The sequence below is a fragment of the Hyla sarda genome, unplaced genomic scaffold (assembly GCF_029499605.1).
Source record: "Hyla sarda isolate aHylSar1 unplaced genomic scaffold, aHylSar1.hap1 scaffold_1193, whole genome shotgun sequence".
In the NCBI taxonomy this organism is placed as follows: domain Eukaryota; kingdom Metazoa; phylum Chordata; class Amphibia; order Anura; family Hylidae; genus Hyla; species Hyla sarda.
The window spans coordinates 21,464-39,270 of record NW_026607816.1 but is presented as its reverse complement, the minus strand read 5'-3'; the positions used below and the strand labels follow the sequence as shown (position 1 = coordinate 39,270).

At 46.2% G+C, this 17,807-nt stretch overlaps 6 non-coding genes and 1 pseudogene across 6 annotated transcripts; all 7 read left to right on the top strand.

The window, feature by feature from the left end:
* The first annotated feature begins 470 nt into the window (after positions 1-470).
* LOC130303206 (U2 spliceosomal RNA) lies at positions 471-661 on the top strand. Its single transcript, XR_008853317.1, has one exon. It is a non-coding gene; the product is annotated as a U2 spliceosomal RNA (small nuclear RNA).
* Positions 662-2,756: 2,095 nt separating this feature from the next.
* Positions 2,757-2,947, top strand: LOC130303205 (U2 spliceosomal RNA). The gene has a single exon (XR_008853316.1). It is a non-coding gene; the product is annotated as a U2 spliceosomal RNA (small nuclear RNA).
* A 2,100-nt stretch (positions 2,948-5,047) lies between these two features.
* LOC130303204 (U2 spliceosomal RNA) lies at positions 5,048-5,238 on the top strand. Its single transcript, XR_008853315.1, has one exon. It is a non-coding gene; the product is annotated as a U2 spliceosomal RNA (small nuclear RNA).
* A 2,088-nt stretch (positions 5,239-7,326) lies between these two features.
* LOC130303224 (U2 spliceosomal RNA) lies at positions 7,327-7,516 on the top strand. The gene has a single exon (XR_008853335.1). It is a non-coding gene; the product is annotated as a U2 spliceosomal RNA (small nuclear RNA).
* Positions 7,517-9,595: 2,079 nt separating this feature from the next.
* Positions 9,596-9,786, top strand: LOC130303203 (U2 spliceosomal RNA). The gene has a single exon (XR_008853314.1). It is a non-coding gene; the product is annotated as a U2 spliceosomal RNA (small nuclear RNA).
* A 2,094-nt stretch (positions 9,787-11,880) lies between these two features.
* On the top strand, positions 11,881-12,098 carry LOC130303236 (U2 spliceosomal RNA; annotated as a pseudogene).
* A 5,389-nt stretch (positions 12,099-17,487) lies between these two features.
* On the top strand, positions 17,488-17,673 carry LOC130303229 (U2 spliceosomal RNA). Its single transcript, XR_008853341.1, has one exon. It is a non-coding gene; the product is annotated as a U2 spliceosomal RNA (small nuclear RNA).
* The last annotated feature ends 134 nt before the right edge of the window (positions 17,674-17,807 follow it).

The following is a 17,807-nucleotide window of genomic DNA, read 5'->3' as shown; positions in this document are numbered from 1 at the left end:
AGAACCATCACCGCCATAGGTTGTCAAATAACCCGGATTTAACCCACACAGGTAAGTCCAATGGGGTGCAGGCATGTCCTCTATGCTTACAGCTTCCCGTGGGTGTTGGTTTGATACCGTTTGGGGACAGCCAAGGAGGCATCTGCAGGCAACAAAGGTAGGTGTGTGCTTGTGTGTGTGTTTCCTATGCAGATCCTAAGCCCAGTGTCACATGCAAGTAGGAGGAGTAAGAAGGGTTCCTGGCAAATCCGGGTTATGGATTGCATTTAAAAAGGCCCCGTGGGAGTGCAATGGGCCCCTGTCTTGCTGCTTAGCAATAATGGTATGGGTTTAGGTTCTGCTGTGTGTACTGGTGGTTGACTGCCCCCCAGCCCAGAGTGTGCATGGAAAATTGTCTGGCAGCCTCCCTGACAGCAAGCAGTGATAGTGCCCATGAAGGGCACCTTGTTGGGCCCGCCCCTTTCACGGTTATCGCTTCTCGGCCTTTTGGCTAAGATCAAGTGTAGTATCTGTTCTTATCAGTTTAATATCTGATACGTCCCCTATCTGGGGACCATATATTAAATGGATTTTTGAGAACGGGGGCCGATTTCGAAGCTTGCTTCCGTCGCCCTATGCATTGACCCGATATGGCAGTATCTTCGGGTACAGTGCACCACCCCCTTACAGGGTTAAAAAGAAAGATTCCTACTTTCATTGCTACCTGCTTGCTGGCTAGCCAGCTAGCCAGCCCTGTGGGCCTTGCTGCTGCTGCTGCAGCCAAAAAACAAAAGGTGGTGCTGCTGCTGCTTCTGCTGCTTCTGCTTCTGCTTGTGTCTGGCCGCTGTTGGAGCGTCCAGGCACAGGACTTCTGCTGCTGCTGACTAAATGGCCTCCTTAATTGGATCATTTGAGTAGCCAGCACACCTGTGCAGGTAGGGCATGACATGATAGGCAGCTGCCTTGATAGCGGGTGGGTGCTGAATGTTCCTAATTGACAAAATAAGATTAATGCTTATGAAGAAATATAAAATCTCATCCCTTCCCCAATATCGCGCCACACCCCTACCCCTTAATTCCCTGGTTGAACTTGATGGACATATGTCTTTTTTCGACCGTACTAACTATGTAACTATGTATCATAACATGGGGGGGGGGGGGGGTCTCCTGGCTGTTCACACAGGTGTGTCATTGCTGTACATTGACCATGCATTGCTTCTGTGGTATTGCAAAGGCAAAGACAAATGCTTCCAGCCATCCATTGCACTAATGGATTGGTCATCAGCTGGCTGTCTATGTCCCGCATCAATATAGACCAAAGTACAGAGGGTTAGGCTATGCTATTGTGCACCTACCTGATGCATCAGAAGGTGCGAGGCCCTTGCTAAATTCTGTGCACAGACTTTGAGATCTATGCTTTAGACTGTATCTAAACCTGCTCCAACATGGACTGACATTCTGGCCTACTTTCAGCCGATGCGACTTGTCTGTCGCTGAACAGTCGCTTTTTATGTATTCAGCACCTATGTATAATGTTGTAAAAATGCTCTAGAAGCTAAAGTCGCAGAAATGTCACACATATTTGGCCTGCAACTTTCTGTGCGACAAATTCAGACAGGAAAAATCAGTATAAATCCTTAGAAAATTATCCCCCAGTGTCTCCATCTGCTGGCGGTATTGAATAAGCATTGCTGCACTGATGGGGTATGCATTAGACAAAAAAAAAGAAGAAAAAGAAGAATAATACGCCCAGAAAAGAGGCGAAAAGGAGAAAAACGTAAAAAAACGTGAAAAAAAAGTAAGAGGAAGAGAAGGGAAAAAAAGGTGGAAATGGGTTTAAAAGTGATTTCGGCGGAGAAATATATATATATATATATATATATATATATATATATATATATATACGCGCACACACACACATATATATAAACGTATTCTCCGTTGAGATATTGCAGCCGCTGCTGTGTCCAGGCCCAGGAGCCTTAGCACTGTGCTGTGATGTCACTCAATACCACTGACATCACTAGGTGTAAACAACATCTCTCCTTTGCTGTGTATGTGACTATGGAGCTGTTTGGTGATGTCGTCTATTATGGCCTTCATAGAAGCAACAGGAGATTGTTGCATCCATCTAGAACCCTCAGAACTACAGTGCTATGATGTCACTCACTTCCACAGGCCTTGCAGAGTGTAAACAACAACAACCCAGCTTTGTTGTGTATGTAACCATAGGGATTTGTGATGTCACCTAGAACCTTCACAGCAGCGACAGCTTTATGAGGAGCATCAGCACTGCTCTGCCTGAGCAGAACCATCACCGCCATAGGTTGTCAAATAACCCGGATTTAACCCACACAGGTAAGTCCAATGGGGTGCAGGCATGTCCTCTATGCTTACAGCTTCCCGTGGGTGTTGGTTTGATACCGTTTGGGGACAGCCAAGGAGGCATCTGCAGGCAACAAAGGTAGGTGTGTGCTTGTGTGTGTGTTTCCTATGCAGATCCTAAGCCCAGTGTCACATGCAAGTAGGAGGAGTAAGAAGGGTTCCTGGCAAATCCGGGTTATGGATTGCATTTAAAAAGGCCCCGTGGGAGTGCAATGGGCCCCTGTCTTGCTGCTTAGCAATAATGGTATGGGTTTAGGTTCTGCTGTGTGTACTGGTGGTTGACTGCCCCCCAGCCCAGAGTGTGCATGGAAAATTGTCTGGCAGCCTCCCTGACAGCAAGCAGTGATAGTGCCCATGAAGGGCACCTTGTTGGGCCCGCCCCTTTCACGGTTATCGCTTCTCGGCCTTTTGGCTAAGATCAAGTGTAGTATCTGTTCTTATCAGTTTAATATCTGATACGTCCCCTATCTGGGGACCATATATTAAATGGATTTTTGAGAACGGGGGCCGATTTCGAAGCTTGCTTCCGTCGCCCTATGCATTGACCCGATATGGCAGTATCTTCGGGTACAGTGCACCACCCCCTTACAGGGTTAAAAAGAAAGATTCCTACTTTCATTGCTACCTGCTTGCTGGCTAGCCAGCTAGCCAGCCCTGTGGGCCTTGCTGCTGCTGCTGCTGCAGCCAAAAAACAAAAGGTGGTGCTGCTGCTGCTTCTGCTGCTTCTGCTTCTGCTTGTGTCTGGCCGCTGTTGGAGCGTCCAGGCACAGGACTTCTGCTGCTGCTGACTAAATGGCCTCCTTAATTGGATCATTTGAGTAGCCAGCACACCTGTGCAGGTAGGGCATGACATGATAGGCAGCTGCCTTGATAGCGGGTGGGTGCTGAATGTTCCTAATTGACAAAATAAGATTAATGCTTATGAAGAAATATAAAATCTCATCCCTTCCCCAATATCGCGCCACACCCCTACCCCTTAATTCCCTGGTTGAACTTGATGGACATATGTCTTTTTTCGACCGTACTAACTATGTAACTATGTATCATAACATGGGGGGGGGGGGGGGTCTCCTGGCTGTTCACACAGGTGTGTCATTGCTGTACATTGACCATGCATTGCTTCTGTGGTATTGCAAAGGCAAAGACAAATGCTTCCAGCCATCCATTGCACTAATGGATTGGTCATCAGCTGGCTGTCTATGTCCCGCATCAATATAGACCAAAGTACAGAGGGTTAGGCTATGCTATTGTGCACCTACCTGATGCATCAGAAGGTGCGAGGCCCTTGCTAAATTCTGTGCACAGACTTTGAGATCTATGCTTTAGACTGTATCTAAACCTGCTCCAACATGGACTGACATTCTGGCCTACTTTCAGCCGATGCGACTTGTCTGTCGCTGAACAGTCGCTTTTTATGTATTCAGCACCTATGTATAATGTTGTAAAAATGCTCTAGAAGCTAAAGTCGCAGAAATGTCACACATATTTGGCCTGCAACTTTCTGTGCGACAAATTCAGACAGGAAAAATCAGTATAAATCCTTAGAAAATTATCCCCCAGTGTCTCCATCTGCTGGCGGTATTGAATAAGCATTGCTGCACTGATGGGGTATGCATTAGACGAAAAAAAAGAAGAAAAAGAAGAATAATACGCCCAGAAAAGAGGCGAAAAGGAGAAAAACGTAAAAAAACGTGAAAAAAAAGTAAGAGGAAGAGAAGGGAAAAAAAGGTGGAAATGGGTTTAAAAGTGATTTCGGCGGAGAAATATATATATATATATATATATATATATATATATATATATATATATGCGCACACACACACATATATATATAAACGTATTCTCCGTTGAGATATTGCAGCCGCTGCTGTGTCCAGGCCTAGGAGCCTTAGCACTGTGCTGTGATGTCACTCAATACCACTGACATCACTAGGTGTAAACAACATCTCTCCTTTGCTGTGTATGTGACTATGGAGCTGTTTGGTGATGTCGTCTATTATGGCCTTCATAGAAGCAACAGGAGATTGTTGCATCCATCTAGAACCCTCAGAACTACAGTGCTATGATGTCACTCACTTCCACAGGCCTTGCAGAGTGTAAACAACAACAACCCAGCTTTGTTGTGTATGTAACCATAGGGATTTGTGATGTCACCTAGAACCTTCACAGCAGCGACAGCTTTATGAGGAGCATCAGCACTGCTCTGCCTGAGCAGAACCATCACCGCCATAGGTTTTCAAATAACCCGGATTTAACCCACACAGGTAAGTCCAATGGGGTGCAGGCATGTCCTCTATGCTTACAGCTTCCCGTGGGTGTTGGTTTGATACCGTTTGGGGACAGCCAAGGAGGCATCTGCAGGCAACAAAGGTAGGTGTTTGCTTGTGTGTGTGTTTCCTATGCAGATCCTAAGCCCAGTGTCACAGGCAAGTAGGAGGAGTAAGAAGGGTTCCTGGCAAATCCGGGTTATGGATTGCATTTAAAAAGGCCCCGTGGGAGTGCAATGGTCCCCTGTCTTGCTGCTTAGCAATAATGGTATGGGTTTAGGTTCTGCTGTGTGTACTGGTGGTTGACTGCCCCCCAGCCCAGAGTGTGCATGGAAAATTGTCTGGCAGCCTCCCTGACAGCAAGCAGTGATAGTGCCCATGAAGGGCACCTTGTTGGGCCCGCCCCTTTCACGGTTATCGCTTCTCGGCCTTTTGGCTAAGATCAAGTGTAGTATCTGTTCTTATCAGTTTAATATCTGATACGTCCCCTATCTGGGGACCATATATTAAATGGATTTTTGAGAACGGGGGCCGATTTCGAAGCTTGCTTCCGTCGCCCTATGCATTGACCCGATATGGCAGTATCTTCGGGTACAGTGCACCACCCCCTTACAGGGTTAAAAAGAAAGATTCCTACTTTCATTGCTACCTGCTTGCTGGCTAGCCAGCTAGCCAGCCCTGTGGGCCTTGCTGCTGCTGCTGCAGCCAAAAAACAAAAGGTGGTGCTGCTGCTGCTTCTGCTGCTTCTGCTTCTGCTTGTGTCTGGCCGCTGTTGGAGCGTCCAGGCACAGGACTTCTGCTGCTGCTGACTAAATGGCCTCCTTAATTGGATCATTTGAGTAGCCAGCACACCTGTGCAGGTAGGGCATGACATGATAGGCAGCTGCCTTGATAGCGGGTGGGTGCTGAATGTTCCTAATTGACAAAATAAGATTAATGCTTATGAAGAAATATAAAATCTCATCCCTTCCCCAATATCGCGCCACACCCCTACCCCTTAATTCCCTGGTTGAACTTGATGGACATATGTCTTTTTTCGACCGTACTAACTATGTAACTATGTATCATAACATGGGGGGGGGGGGTCTCCTGGCTGTTCACACAGGTGTGTCATTGCTGTACATTGACCATGCATTGCTTCTGTGGTATTGCAAAGGCAAAGACAAATGCTTCCAGCCATCCATTGCACTAATGGATTGGTCATCAGCTGGCTGTCTATGTCCCGCATCAATATAGACCAAAGTACAGAGGGTTAGGCTATGCTATTGTGCACCTACCTGATGCATCAGAAGGTGCGAGGCCCTTGCTAAATTCTGTGCACAGACTTTGAGATCTATGCTTTAGACTGTATCTAAACCTGCTCCAACATGGACTGACATTCTGGCCTACTTTCAGCCGATGCGACTTGTCTGTCGCTGAACAGTCGCTTTTTATGTATTCAGCACCTATGTATAATGTTGTAAAAATGCTCTAGAAGCTAAAGTCGCAGAAATGTCACACATATTTGGCCTGCAACTTTCTGTGCGACAAATTCAGACAGGAAAAATCAGTATAAATCCTTAGAAAATTATCCCCCAGTGTCTCCATCTGCTGGCGGTATTGAATAAGCATTGCTGCACTGATGGGGTATGCATTAGACGAAAAAAAAGAAGAAAAAGAAGAATAATACGCCCAGAAAAGAAGCGAAAAGGAGAAAAACGTAAAAAAACGTGAAAAAAAAGTAAGAGGAAGAGAAGGGAAAAAAAGGTGGAAATGGGTTTAAAAGTGATTTCGGCGGAGAAATATATATATATATATGTATATATATATATATATATATATACGCGCACACACACACATATATATAAACGTATTCTCCGTTGAGATATTGCAGCCGCTGCTGTGTCCAGGCCCAGGAGCCTTAGCACTGTGCTGTGATGTCACTCAATACCACTGACATCACTAGGTGTAAACAACATCTCTCCTTTGCTGTGTATGTGACTATGGAGCTGTTTGGTGATGTCGTCTATTATGGCCTTCATAGAAGCAACAGGAGATTGTTGCATCCATCTAGAACCCTCAGAACTACAGTGCTATGATGTCACTCACTTCCACAGGCCTTGCAGAGTGTAAACAACAACAACCCAGCTTTGTTGTGTATGTAACCATAGGGATTTGTGATGTCACCTAGAACCTTCACAGCAGCGACAGCTTTATGAGGAGCATCAGCACTGCTCTGCCTGAGCAGACCCATCACCGCCATAGGTTGTCAAATAACCCGGATTTAACCCACACAGGTAAGTCCAATGGGGTGCAGGCATGTCCTCTATGCTTACAGCTTCCCGTGGGTGTTGGTTTGATACCGTTTGGGGACAGCCAAGGAGGCATCTGCAGGCAACAAAGGTAGGTGTGTGCTTGTGTGTGTGTTTCCTATGCAGATCCTAAGCCCAGTGTCACATGCAAGTAGGAGGAGTAAGAAGGGTTCCTGGCAAATCCGGGTTATGGATTGCATTTAAAAAGGCCCCGTGGGAGTGCAATGGGCCCCTGTCTTGCTGCTTAGCAATAATGGTATGGGTTTAGGTTCTGCTGTGTGTACTGGTGGTTGACTGTCCCCCAGCCCAGAGTGTGCATGGAAAATTGTCTGGCAGCCTCCCTGACAGCAAGCAGTGATAGTGCCCATGAAGGGCACCTTGTTGGGCCCGCCCCTTTCACGGTTATCGCTTCTCGGCCTTTTGGCTAAGATCAAGTGTAGTATCTGTTCTTATCAGTTTAATATCTGATACGTCCCCTATCTGGGGACCATATATTAAATGGATTTTTGAGAACGGGGGCCGATTTCGAAGCTTGCTTCCGTCGCCCTATGCATTGACCCGATATGGCAGTATCTTCGGGTCAGTGCACCACCCCCTTACAGGGTTAAAAAGAAAGATTCCTACTTTCATTGCTACCTGCTTGCTGGCTAGCCAGCTAGCCAGCCCTGTGGGCCTTGCTGCTGCTGCAGCCAAAAAACAAAAGGTGGTGCTGCTGCTGCTTCTGCTTCTGCTTGTGTCTGGCCGCTGTTGGAGCGTCCAGGCACAGGACTTCTGCTGCTGCTGACTAAATGGCCTCCTTAATTGGATCATTTGAGTAGCCAGCACACCTGTGCAGGTAGGGCATGACATGATAGGCAGCTGCCTTGATAGCGGGTGGGTGCTGAATGTTCCTAATTGACAAAATAAGATTAATGCTTATGAAGAAATATAAAATCTCATCCCTTCCCCAATATCGCGCCACACCCCTACCCCTTAATTCCCTGGTTGAACTTGATGGACATATGTCTTTTTTCGACCGTACTAACTATGTAACTATGTATCATAACATGGGGGGGGGGGGGTCTCCTGGCTGTTCACACAGGTGTGTCATTGCTGTACATTGACCATGCATTGCTTCTGTGGTATTGCAAAGGCAAAGACAAATGCTTCCAGCCATCCATTGCACTAATGGATTGGTCATCAGCTGGCTGTCTATGTCCCGCATCAATATAGACCAAAGTACAGAGGGTTAGGCTATGCTATTGTGCACCTACCTGATGCATCAGAAGGTGCGAGGCCCTTGCTAAATTCTGTGCACAGACTTTGAGATCTATGCTTTAGACTGTATCTAAACCTGCTCCAACATGGACTGACATTCTGGCCTACTTTCAGCCGATGCGACTTGTCTGTCGCTGAACAGTCGCTTTTTATGTATTCAGCACCTATGTATAATGTTGTAAAAATGCTCTAGAAGCTAAAGTCGCAGAAATGTCACACATATTTGGCCTGCAACTTTCTGTGCGACAAATTCAGACAGGAAAAATCAGTATAAATCCTTAGAAAATTATCCCCCAGTGTCTCCATCTGCTGGCGGTATTGAATAAGCATTGCTGCACTGATGGGGTATGCATTAGACGAAAAAAAAGAAGAAAAAGAAGAATAATACGCCCAGAAAAGAGGCGAAAAGGAGAAAAACGTAAAAAAACGTGAAAAAAAAGTAAGAGGAAGAGAAGGGAAAAAAAGGTGGAAATGGGTTTAAAAGTGATTTCGGCGGAGATATATATATATATATATATATATATATATATATATATATATATACGCGCACACACACACATATATATAAACGTATTCTCCGTTGAGATATTGCAGCCGCTGCTGTGTCCAGGCCCAGGAGCCTTAGCACTGTGCTGTGATGTCACTCAATACCACTGACATCACTAGGTGTAAACAACATCTCTCCTTTGCTGTGTATGTGACTATGGAGCTGTTTGGTGATGTCGTCTATTATGGCCTTCATAGAAGCAACAGGAGATTGTTGCATCCATCTAGAACCCTCAGAACTACAGTGCTATGATGTCACTCACTTCCACAGGCCTTGCAGAGTGTAAACAACAACAACCCAGCTTTGTTGTGTATGTAACCATAGGGATTTGTGATGTCACCTAGAATTTTCACAGCAGCGACAGCTTTATGAGGAGCATCAGCACTGCTCTGCCTGAGCAGAACCATCACCGCCATAGGTTGTCAAATAACCCGGATTTAACCCACACAGGTAAGTCCAATGGGGTGCAGGCATGTCCTCTATGCTTACAGCTTCCCGTGGGTGTTGGTTTGATACCGTTTGGGGACAGCCAAGGAGGCATCTGCAGGCAACAAAGGTAGGTGTGTGCTTGTGTGTGTGTTTCCTATGCAGATCCTAAGCCCAGTGTCACATGCAAGTAGGAGGAGTAAGAAGGGTTCCTGGCAAATCCGGGTTATGGATTGCATTTAAAAAGGCCCCGTGGGAGTGCAATGGGCCCCTGTCTTGCTGCTTAGCAATAATGGTATGGGTTTAGGTTCTGCTGTGTGTACTGGTGGTTGACTGCCCCCCAGCCCAGAGTGTGCATGGAAAATTGTCTGGCAGCCTCCCTGACAGCAAGCAGTGATAGTGCCCATGAAGGGCACCTTGTTGGGCCCGCCCCTTTCACGGTTATCGCTTCTCGGCCTTTTGGCTAAGATCAAGTGTAGTATCTGTTCTTATCAGTTTAATATCTGATACGTCCCCTATCTGGGGACCATATATTAAATGGATTTTTGAGAACGGGGGCCGATTTCGAAGCTTGCTTCCGTCGCCCTATGCATTGACCCGATATGGCAGTATCTTCGGGTACAGTGCACCACCCCCTTACAGGGTTAAAAAGAAAGATTCCTACTTTCATTGCTACCTGCTTGCTGGCTAGCCAGCTAGCCAGCCCTGTGGGCCTTGCTGCTGCTGCTGCAGCCAAAAAACAAAAGGTGGTGCTGCTGCTGCTTCTGCTGCTTCTGCTTCTGCTTGTGTCTGGCCGCTGTTGGAGCGTCCAGGCACAGGACTTCTGCTGCTGCTGACTAAATGGCCTCCTTAATTGGATCATTTGAGTAGCCAGCACACCTGTGCAGGTAGGGCATGACATGATAGGCAGCTGCCTTGATAGCGGGTGGGTGCTGAATGTTCCTAATTGACAAAATAAGATTAATGCTTATGAAGAAATATAAAATCTCATCCCTTCCCCAATATCGCGCCACACCCCTACCCCTTAATTCCCTGGTTGAACTTGATGGACATATGTCTTTTTTCGACCGTACTAACTATGTAACTATGTATCATAACATGGGGGGGGGGGTCTCCTGGCTGTTCACACAGGTGTGTCATTGCTGTACATTGACCATGCATTGCTTCTGTGGTATTGCAAAGGCAAAGACAAATGCTTCCAGCCATCCATTGCACTAATGGATTGGTCATCAGCTGGCTGTCTATGTCCCGCATCAATATAGACCAAAGTACAGAGGGTTAGGCTATGCTATTGTGCACCTACCTGATGCATCAGAAGGTGCGAGGCCCTTGCTAAATTCTGTGCACAGACTTTGAGATCTATGCTTTAGACTGTATCTAAACCTGCTCCAACATGGACTGACATTCTGGCCTACTTTCAGCCGATGCGACTTGTCTGTCGCTGAACAGTCGCTTTTTATGTATTCAGCACCTATGTATAATGTTGTAAAAATGCTCTAGAAGCTAAAGTCGCAGAAATGTCACACATATTTGGCCTGCAACTTTCTGTGCGACAAATTCAGACAGGAAAAATCAGTATAAATCCTTAGAAAATTATCCCCCAGTGTCTCCATCTGCTGGCGGTATTGAATAAGCATTGCTGTACTGATGGGGTATGCATTAGACGAAAAAAAAGAAGAAAAAGAAGAATAATACGCCCAGAAAAGAGGCGAAAAGGAGAAAAACGTAAAAAAACGTGAAAAAAAAGTAAGAGGAAGAGAAGGGAAAAAAAAGGTGGAAATGGGTTTAAAAGTGATTTCGGCGGAGAAATATATATATATATATATATATATATATATATATATATATATATATACGCGCACACACACACATATATATAAACGTATTCTCCGTTGAGATATTGCAGCCGCTGCTGTGTCCAGGCCCAGGAGCCTTAGCACTGTGCTGTGATGTCACTCAATACCACTGACATCACTAGGTGTAAACAACATCTCTCCTTTGCTGTGTATGTGACTATGGAGCTGTTTGGTGATGTCGTCTATTATGGCCTTCATAGAAGCAACAGGAGATTGTTGCATCCATCTAGAACCCTCAGAACTACAGTGCTATGATGTCACTCACTTCCACAGGCCTTGCAGAGTGTAAACAACAACAACCCAGCTTTGTTGTGTATGTAACCATAGGGATTTGTGATGTCACCTAGAACCTTCACAGCAGCGACAGCTTTATGAGGAGCATCAGCACTGCTCTGCCTGAGCAGAACCATCACCGCCATAGGTTGTCAAATAACCCGGATTTAACCCACACAGGTAAGTCCAATGGGGTGCAGGCATGTCCTCTATGCTTACAGCTTCCCGTGGGTGTTGGTTTGATACCGTTTGGGGACAGCCAAGGAGGCATCTGCAGGCAACAAAGGTAGGTGTGTGCTTGTGTGTGTGTTTCCTATGCAGATCCTAAGCCCAGTGTCACATGCAAGTAGGAGGAGTAAGAAGGGTTCCTGGCAAATCCGGGTTATGGATTGCATTTAAAAAGGCCCCGTGGGAGTGCAATGGGCCCCTGTCTTGCTGCTTAGCAATAATGGTATGGGTTTAGGTTCTGCTGTGTGTACTGGTGGTTGACTGCCCCCCAGCCCAGAGTGTGCATGGAAAATTGTCTGGCAGCCTCCCTGACAGCAAGCAGTGATAGTGCCCATGAAGGGCACCTTGTTGGGCCCGCCCCTTTCACGGTTATCGCTTCTCGGCCTTTTGGCTAAGATCAAGTGTAGTATCTGCATTTGGTCTGGTCGGAAGGTGTCTGTGGTACCCCGCTTCTCGGCCTTGGGGGATTGTCTCTCCTTACGGAGGGACTTCACCCCCTTGCTGCTATTGGGGAGCGGGCTTAGTCCACGGACAACGGGTTGCGATCCCCCTGTCTCTGGGACCTTGTGTCTCAGAAGGCATTTTCGGTACGTTGAGCGTTACCTGTAGCTTCGGAAGCACCTAGGGTACCCCCGACCTCTGCCTTGGGTAAGGGTTCCGCTTTTATAGCGGGATTCCGAGCCCCTGCTGCTATTGGGGAAGGGGCTTAGTCCCTGGGTGTGGAAGATGCCGTTCTCCTGGGCTTTCCCCTCTGGGGAAATGTCGATGCGAAATACCATCCGCATAGAGGTGTCGGAGAGCCATCGTCAGTTGAAGAACCTCCGCTTCATTGCGGAGGTGATTCTTCTTGACTACTTCCGCCTCAATAGGGAGGACATCCTGTGTCTAAATGACCAGGAAAGCCGTGGCCTGTATACCGTCACCTTCACGGCCACGGCGTGTTGCGATAACATCTATGCAACCTTGTCTGGTGCGGACCAGAGGGACGATCGACTCGACGGTCTTTCGTTCCAGTTCCTCTATGGTGAGGAACATATACCGTTGGTGGTGGCTATGCACAGCCCTCATGTGACCACGGAGGATATAGCCACTTTTCTTCGGCGATACTGCGAAGAGGTGCGATTCGCAAACAAAATCTTGAACTCCGTGCGGTTCTGGAACGGCAAGAGGAAGTTCTGGGTCAAGCTCCGTAAGGATCCCGGTGGTATTGGGGGTCTTTGCCATCCGCCCCCAAATTTTGCCATCGGGAGAGTTCGGGGCTTCCTGTTCTATCCTCAAATGCCTATGTATTGCCGAAATTGCTTGAGGTTTGGCCACACCCAGGAGACCTGCGGCGCGGAGCGTGTGATTCGCTGCAATAGGTGTGGCCAAGAAGGTCACATAGCCTCAAGATGTAGCCATACGATAAGGTGCAACCTCTGCGGAGAGGAAAATCACGATTTTAATTCCTGTCCCCATAAAGCAAAAACTACGATGGGTGGGTCAAGGCTGGGCCCACCCAAAGAGGGGACAGGACAAAAGACGTCCTTTTTTAAGATGCCCAAACCCCAGATGGCAGGTACTGATGGGTCCAGGCCCAAGACCTCTGGTGCTCCATCGGGGGGCCCACCGGTGGTAGTGCTAGGGGGAGGCCATGGGGATTCCACGAAGCCCGGGCGGGTGATCGAGTTTACTGCCCGGGAAATTGAAAGACGTCGATCGACTTCCTACCTGGCTCAAGAGCCCGCCGAAACTTCTGAAGGGGGCTCACCTGTGGCGGGTGGCAGCCGACGGGCCTCGGTGGGGGCAAAAGTGGACCCAAAATTGCAGCATAAGCCAGGTACTGGCTTGGCCCAGGGTCGCCCTGCTCCGGACGAAGAGGCCCCGGTGAAAGCCCGCCGGAAGGGGAGCCAGGTGGCCAGGTCTGAGCCCGGTCCTGTTACTCCGCCTATACAGGACAGGGCCAAGAAGACAAGTGGCGCCAAACCAGGGTTTGCTGCCCCGCCAGCAGTGGACCCGGTGGGTAAAACTGGCCATCGTCGATCGATGGGGAAGTTGGAGCAACAGTCCTCAGCAACGCTTGCTGGGGAACAAGCGATGAAAACTTCCCAAGGTAGCGGCAAAGGTTCCGGAAAAGAGGCCTCACAGGCCCCTGTGCAGCAGTTCCAGTCGTCAAATGATGAAAGAAGACGCAGATCCATCAGCCGGGGGCCAGAGATTACATCGAGTGAGAGCAACACAGAGGATATGGACAGCAGTGTGACATTTAAAAGACAAAGAGAAGAAGAAGAGGAAGACATTCAAAGGAAAGCGGCGTGCCGTAGTTCGGACGAGAGCGAGCTCAGGGTCGGGGCATCATCGATCTCAAGCTCCGACCCTCAGAACATCAAGGAGCTGATGACCCCGCAGGCGGGGGATGACGGTACGCAGCTTATTATTGACTTTGATTCTCCAAGCACGGACTCTCCATAAACTATGCCTATCCCTGTAAAAATTGCCTCACTCAATGTGAGGTCCTTAAAGAGCCCTGATCGCAGGGCTGCTTTATTTTCTTATCTAGAGACATGTGACTTTGACCTTTGCCTGCTACAAGAATGTGGAATCCCTAGTAAAATGGACTATAAAGACTTAAAAGAAGACTGGAAGCTGGGCCCATCCATATGGTCCGGTGCAAATGACTGTCGTTCTGTGGGTGTTGGGCTGCTCTGCCGAGGCCAGTCCTTTTCTATTCATACAGTAACTGAGATTGTGCCTGGCAGAGCTCTTTTAATTCATCTATATTTTAATGGACTTTTAATTCGTGTTTTAAATGTGTATGCCCCTCCTGATAAACAGGAGCGGGCAGAACTATTTGAAATTTTACCACTGTTTTGTGTTGGGTCTTCCCCCCTGCTGGTGGGAGGTGATTTTAACTGCATACGTGATGGGGAACACCGGCAGGGTGGGGATATTAATCGTAAAGACCGCACTTCTTACCTGCTTAAAAAATTTATTGATGATTTTAATTTGAAAGATTGCTGGAAGGATCTCTTGCCGGAGGACCCAGGCGCCACATGGTCCAATGGAAGAGTGAGCTCCAGAATCGATTTTATTTTTTCCTCTAGAGCTTTTAAACCCCTGAAATGCACGCTCGAGCAGAATATCTTCTCTGATCATAAGCTCCTCTTGGTGGGCCTGGAGCTAGAGGGGGAGCAAAAAGCAAAAAGGGGCCTCTGGAGATTAAACACCACACTCCTAGAGGACCCTGAGATAAAAGAGGAGTTTGTGCGGACCTACCAATGCTGGCAATCACAAAGAAAACCCCACGAGCCTATGCTGCACTGGTGGGAGGGCACCAAATCTAAAATCAGATTTTTTTTTATCAAAGCAGGTAAGAAGAAGGCAAAAATGGAAAAACAGTGGTTTTATGTTCTTAACATGCGTTTAAATGTACTTTTTAAATTGAAAGAAGCTGGTATGGATGTAGAAAATGATATTTTAAACCTTAAAACTGAAATAAAACATGCCATAGAAAAGAAAGGGAAACAAATCATTTTTAACTCACATGTGCAGCACCTGGAGGAGGGCGAGAAATGTTCCCGTTTCTTTTTTAAAAAAGTGATGAATAGGAGGGATATCATCCAAAACCTTGAGGGTGAATCCACTCCAAAAGGCATGTTAGATGCAGTTTTTAACTTCTACCAGCTTCTTTTTAATAAGAAAGATCTTAATCCATCCTTTTTAGAACATGTTCTTAATTCCCTTGATTTTAAGCTAGATGTTTTAGACCAGGAGGTTTTATCCCGTGATCTTAACTTAGATGAACTTTTATTTGTTTTTAAAAGTTTTTCTAGTGGGAAGGCCCCTGGGGAAGATGGTTTACCCATCGAATTTTATTTAGCTTTTTGGGATATTTTAAAGGATGATATGGTTTTATTGTATAAAGAAACTTTTATTGTTAATGAACTTCCCCCTTCCTGGAGGAGGGGGATTGTATCATTACTTTTTAAAAAGGGTGAAAAGGATATGCTAAAAAATTGGCGCCCCATCACACTTTTAAATGTCGATTATAAAGTTTTAGCCAAGTTATTAGCTGTCCGTTTTAAACCTTTTATTCATAAATTAATTCACCCAAATCAGGTTTGTGGGGTACCTGGAAGGTCTATAGCTGAATCCCTAAATATTTTAAGAGATGTTTTATGGTATTTTAAGGATAGAAATCAAACTGTAGCAATTTTATCCTTAGACTTTGAAAAAGCCTTTGATAGGGTCTCCCATGAATACCTGTTTTTAGTTCTTAAAAAGATGGCAGTGCCTGAAACGATTTTAAGCCGAATCATGCTTTTATACCGATCCTGTTTTAGTCAAGTCTCTGTTAATGGCTTTTTAACCAGCGGTGTTCCTCTTTTATCAGGTGTCAAACAGGGCTGCCCCCTGTCCCCACTCCTTTTTATTTGCGCAATCGAACCACTGATGGCCCTCCTCAGAAAAGACCGGGTAGTAAGAGGCGTACCGATACCTGGTGGAGGAGGGACCCATCTAAAGGTGTTGGGGTACATGGATGATGTCACCATACTGTGCCCGGACTCTCCATCCATGAGGGGGGCATTGAGGAACACCAGCTATTTCTGCGAGGTCTCTGGTTTTAAGCTAAACACAGATAAATGTGACTGTTTTTATATTGGCTCCTGGGATTCATCCATCACCCCAGGAGTCACAATGCAACAGGATCAAATTAAAGTTTTAGGTATTGTTTTTAACCAGGTCAATGATGGGAGCCCTAACTGGGATTCAGCTATAGCTAAGATGGAGAAGAAGATTTTAATGTGGAATCTTAGAAACCTTACCATGGAGGGGAAGATTTTAATAATAAAGATGGTTTTACTCCCTATTATGCTATACATTGCCATGGTATTTCCTCCATCTATTTTATACATTAAAAAAGTAACTAGAATTGTTTTTTCTTTTTTATGGGGTTCAAAAATGGAGAAATTAAAGCGTGATTTTATGTACAAAAGTAAAGATAATGGCGGGAAAGATGTTCCTAACCTTTTTACTTTCTTTTACATAAAGTATTTCTGTTTCTGTTTTAAAATTATTAAATCCGATGGCATTTTTAGCTGCTTTTTAAGGTACGCTGCGGGCATGGTTTTTAAAAGATGGTTGCGCATCCCTCTGAACGCTCCGGTGCTTCTGTGTCCCCCAAAACATTATGTGGTGTTGGAAAAGACAGTCAGGCTCCTAGGTCTCCAAGATTTGGAGCCTGACATACTGGGGGACCAGAGAAAGGTATCAAAGGTCCTCAGGCGGAGTGAGGTTACCCTGGCAGTGTCCAATTTCACACAGGCAAGATCCAAAAAGGTATGGCGGAACGTGTACGGGAAGTTTCTGGCGAATGTACACAGGGATCTTGCCTGGGCAATCGTCCACCAGTGCCTCCCTACTCGTGAGTTCCAGCACAGGCGAGGACTGGTGGCGAGAGCCAAGTGCCCGAGAGATGGCTGCGGAGTGGACGAAACGGTGCTGCACATATTTTGGAACTGCCCTTTTGCACGGGAGCTTTGGAGGAAGGTAGGCCCACTTTTGAAGTGGGCCTGCGGCCTAAAAGATTTTAATCACGAATGTGTCTTTTACGGTCTTTTTAACTGCCCCAATTTTAAACAGCAGATGATCTGCTGGATGATTATTAATTGTTTTAAAAATGCCATCTGGAAAGTTAGGAACATCTTACTTTTTAAACATGATTTTATTGATGTTAAAAACTGTATAAAGCTGGCCCTGAGTGAGATGTACATCTATTACCTAAGAGACAAGAAACAGTTGGGGGCCAGCGAGGCAGCATCCATGTGGTGTCTGCCTCTATGGAACGAAATAACAGTATAATCAGTTTTTATGACATTTGTATAATGTTTTATCCTGCCATTTTTATTTTTTCTCCTTTTATTACTGGTTTTATTATTTGTATTTTAAAACTTTTGTGAACCTTTTATTATTTTGCATTTTAAATTTTGTATGGTTTCTTATTTATTCAATAAAATTTTGTTGAAACCTTATCTGTTCTTATCAGTTTAATATCTGATACGTCCCCTATCTGGGGACCATATATTAAATGGATTTTTGAGAACGGGGGCCGATTTCGAAGCTTGCTTCCGTCGCCCTATGCATTGACCCGATATGGCAGTATCTTCGGGTACAGTGCACCACCCCCTTACAGGGTTAAAAAGAAAGATTCCTACTTTCATTGCTACCTGCTTGCTGGCTAGCCAGCTAGCCAGCCCTGTGGGCCTTGCTGCTGCTGCTGCAGCCAAAAAACAAAAGGTGGTGCTGCTGCTGCTTCTGC